The 4,949-nt window shown below is 38.1% G+C and overlaps 1 pseudogene; it reads left to right on the top strand.

Annotated features, from left to right (window-relative positions):
- Positions 1 to 519: 519 nt before the first annotated feature.
- Positions 520 to 4,323, top strand: LOC122303117 (annotated as a pseudogene).
- Positions 4,324 to 4,949: the final 626 nt, after the last annotated feature.

Below are 4,949 nucleotides of genomic sequence, written 5' to 3'. Positions count from 1 at the left end.
AACAATAAGATTTTTTTAACACTGACATCTTTTAAGGAAACCTATAGTAATCAAATGATGACTTGAATATATAAATGGCAAGAAACCTTTTTTTTTTTTTTCTCAACCTAAACTTAAAGAGTGTGCAGAACTCCTTTGCTATTTGCATCTCTATATATACAAGTTGATAATCTTGAGATATATATTTGTAGTTGGACTTGTGGTCGGTGCTAAGTGGACTGGTGCTCTATGCGCGACACGTGTTCGGATGACCTCATCCAATGCTACGTGATATTCACCATTAATAAGCAAAAGAACAGAGATTTCGAGCCAAAATCCTACAAATATTTATCTGTCTTATTCCATTGAGGTGTGAGTTAATCAAAATTCAATCCACATGAATCCTGACCCTTGATTATTGTTATTAGATATTGGAGCCCACCCCCCCCCCCCCCCCCCCCCCCCCCCCCCCATCTGGGAGGGAATTACCAAAACAAGAGCGGGCCTGATGGCTATAAATAGGGCAGTCTAGCCACTGCACGAAACACAAGCAAACTTCTCTACTTGCTCTGATCATCCCCAAACCCAAGAACCCGTCTCTAACCTGATCTAGCGCTAGCTTTAAATTCTAGTGCACAACAAAATGGCCACCAATAAGATTCTGCTAGCTACCACTCAACTTCCCATTAAGGCTGAGATCAACGTGTTAACAATGTCCGACGACCAGATTATGAATACAATCTATGCAACCCATGTTCATGGTGACGAAAAGTTTGATGTCGACTCTCTTTTTGTTGTCACCGAAAACATTCTTCAGCGTGCCACCCATCTTGTTGAAAATGTTGTGCTGGTATATCTACATTTTTATGTTTCTACCATACCTGTTCTTATTTTTTTCAAGGATTTTCTTCCTACTACACGGAAGGCTGGCATACACTCTAGTGCCAACTCTTTATATATAATTTAATAGCTAAATCACCTCCTAATGCGCCAGAGAAGAGCAACACAATTTTTCACATTTATTCTACAATACACAAAATAAAAATGGGTGATTGAGTCAGGACACAATACATTTTTTTTCGTTCGTAAGTTTCTGCCTACACTTTTCGAATATTCCTCATTATTTGTTACAGGGTACCAAGGAACACCAGGAAAATCTCGAGGAAAAGGCGCCCAAAGCGAGCTTCAGTCCCCCATCCTGCACACTCAGGGCACTTTCCTGCGAGGTAATTTTATATATAGGCTTCTACTCCCCCAACCCCCGGGTAGTTTATGGCCTGAATTTGGAGTGAAATGAACGTGATCGATGGTTTTAGCTGCATTAGCATTTTTCATACTAACAAATCTGTAATCAATGTCAGATGGCATGCAAGGCTCCGGCTGAGGAAATTGCCCACAAAACAACCATGTCAATACTTAACAAACTCGCACACTATTCATGGGACGCCAAGGCAGTGCTGACATTGGCGGCCTTTGCGCGCTTTGGACTACGGGGATTTCTGGCTGCTTGCCGAGCTTCACTCATCGGACCAACTCGCCAAATCAGTGGGGATCCTGAAACGAGTACCTGTGGTCGTAAAGCGCCCCGGCCTTAAAAAATATGGGAAAGCCATAATTGAGCTCAACAGTCTGATCAAGGCAACATTGGAAGTAATCGAGTCAATCTTTGAGCTGGAGAAGCTATCAATCTATGATACAAAGGATGTGCCAGCATTGTCAGGTGCCTTGGACCGAATCCCTGTGGATGTCTATTGGGCTATCATCACGATTGTAGCCTGCACGACTAAGCTTTGTTGCATCACTGGAGATGAGTATGTTCTCGCCCTTGACATTATATATGTAACATTATCTGTTTATGTAAGGCAAATGATCCCGGTTGACTTATTTCAGGGGCAAGACGCAGGAACTCTCGCCCTTTGCTCAGAAGATCAACGTCATCCTCAACGTCCTAAGGAGGACAATAAAACTTGCCCACGAACAAATAGGTTAGTTATTGTTCTGATTTCATTCGGAAACAAGCATGATGTTTGTAACATAGGCAATATAATTATGGCTTAAGACGGTCGAAAATGTTGACCAAAGATTTTTTTCGTTGCAGATGTTATCGAGGCTTATAGGAAACTCAAGAAAATATTTCAGACTCCGACCGAAGTTATGGAGGTTTTCAAGGCGCTCATTTTCCCCAAAGATGTTGAGCCCTCGCTTATTGATGGTTCAACTAACAAATTGGTCAGCTCTTGTACATTTTCTCAAAAAAAAAAAAAAAAAAAAAAAAAAAAAAAAAAAAAAAAGCAAAAAAAGGGTGGGGCGGGGGGATTTACCCCATATAAAAATGTCTCAAATCTCAATTATTGATAATTAACTAAGAATTTTTTAAGTAAAAGCAGTAATTAACGCAATATCTATATATATATATATTAGAATAGTACTACGTTTTATTAATTATCTCTAGCTAGCCAGTCTGTGATATATTTTTAAATAAAAATCAGTTCTCTTAAAAAATATATTGTAAAATACAAGACATCATGATCTTGTGTAATAAACAATATTTACCTAGTTTGTAAAAACTTAAACAACCAAGCTGGTCCAAATCATGTTCACATTACCAGTCATGTACTTAAGTTACGGATCAAAGGTTTCCTTTTTAAGTTTTTGTCTGAATTTGAAGACTTTTATATGTATAAATTAACATTTTGTGAAACATATTGAGTAATAAATATTTAAGACCCACTTAATAAATATCTGTCCTATTTGAGATCTTCGTGCAAGAACTTGGAATATATTTTTCCCTTAATTACGGTCGTAACTACAGCTTTTACACAGCTTGCCACATGAGCTTTATATTACGATACCTTGTTCTCTAAAGTTATATGACATAGAAACATCAAGACTAATCTATTCAGTCTTTGGATTTTCTTAATTGTCTTGCACAAACAGGTTAACATCGAAGTGTTGAGAAAGAAGAACGTTCTATTCTTCATTTCGAGCTTGGAGATCACCATTGAAGAAATCTCGGTCCTCAAGCCGGTTTATGATGAAATAAGTAAGAAGGATCAGTATAAAATTGTATGGATCCCAATTGTGGAGCAATGGACTGATGACTTGAAAAAGAAGTTTGATGTGCTGCGGTTCGACTCCAAGATGCCTTGGTATACAGTGCAATACTTTTCACCAGTGGTAGGCATCAAGTTCATTAAAGAGGAGTGGAACTTCAGGAATAAGCCTCTCGTCGTGGTGATAAGTCCAAAAGGAAAGGTGGAACACCCGAATGCATTCTACATCATTAAGTTATTGGGAGCAGTACTGGCCATTCCTTTCATTGGCGGGGAAAAAAATATTGTTTTAGCTATAGTGGATGTGATCAAATACTTCTTGCATGGCGTCAATCCCAAATCACCCGTCGTGGTAATAGTTATTTTTCATACTCTACAATATATTGTACTCTTAAGCAAACATCATATTATAAAAGGCTCATGCGTTTAATAAAAATTAAAATTAGCATTATAATTGTACGTGTTTGAGAATTAACATGTCTTGTTCGATCAATCAGATTAAGGATGACAAGTACATTTTCTTTTATGGAGGCAAGGACAACGAATGGATCCAACAATTTACCAAGAAAGCAACTATTTTGGCCAATGACCCGGCATTGAAAGAGGCAGGGATTTCTATCGAGTCAGTTCATATAGGAAAGAACGAGAAAGGGCAGCATGATGTTGGCATTCTAGATCGTTTTTGGGACAAAATGGAAAGCTTTTTTTTCATCAACACTGAAAAGAAAACGGAACCGGATTCTGTGACCAAGGAAATACATAAGATACTATCCTACAAGAATGAGAGTGGATGGGTTGTGCTGAGCAAAGGGTCTAAAGTGATATTCACTGGACATGGGACAACTATTTTGAAGGTCGTGGATGAGGCTGAAAAATGGAAGGGGTATGTGCGTGAGATTGGCTTCGAGATTATATTCAAACAGTACCATGACAAGGTTATTGAAGTGAATCGCCCTTGCTCCCGTGTTGACATTCCTGTTGGTGTCGGAAAGATCCCTGAGCATATGCATTGCCCTGGCTGCCCCGCGTCATGGAGACCTATATTAGTTTTAAGTGCTGCCACGTTGACGGTGCTCTGAACGCACTGCACTAAATAAATTAATGCAAGCTAGGTTACCTATCAATGAAGAATATTATATATCCGTACAATAAAGGGGCCTTGGATTACGTTCGTGATATGATGACAGTAATATTATGTAAACTATCTATGTAATCGATCGTTAAATGGTCGTGCATATCCTTAAAATAAAGAGCATCTGACTCTGTGAGGCCGGCATTGACATCTTTGCCACATGCTCGCTCTATTTTCCCTAATTCGTTTCCTCCGTTTTTATATACCTGAGCCTGACTTCTAATGCTCCTAGCGAAATTAGGAGACGCAATATTTGGCGGGTGGGTTCCGTGATTTCCTTCATCTATATATGGAGAAATCCATGACATCTCCTATCATTGCAGTTACGTTCTCCATCACTAGCTAGCAGCTTGCCTTTCATCGAGTTCATCTGATATTAATGTACGTACAGGCAAAGATGAAAGTTGAAAACAGAAAATTAATAATATAAAAATAGTTTATTTCTGTAAGCTAACTTGACGTACGTTTTCTGTAAGCTATTGTATAACTTGTTATTATATCCATGAACTACAAAGCAATTCCATATATAAATAGTACCTATTAATATAATGAGTTTTAATTTCTTAAGTAATTTAATGGGCCCATGTGGTAAGTAGATCAGTGAGATTATGGTAGGTTAATTCACATGCAGCAAGTATATATAGTTGTTGATAATTAAGAATATGATCAGTATAATCAAATTCAATGAAGTAAAGTGGATGACATGAACGTTGACAATCATCTGATATGCATGATCTGTTCCCGCCTTATCTGATAATTTAAAAAAAAAAAAAGTTAGCATAATT

Source organism: Carya illinoinensis, chromosome 1 (assembly GCF_018687715.1).
Source record: "Carya illinoinensis cultivar Pawnee chromosome 1, C.illinoinensisPawnee_v1, whole genome shotgun sequence".
Lineage (NCBI taxonomy): Eukaryota > Viridiplantae > Streptophyta > Magnoliopsida > Fagales > Juglandaceae > Carya > Carya illinoinensis.
This window is presented reverse-complemented; position numbering and strand designations above follow the sequence as displayed.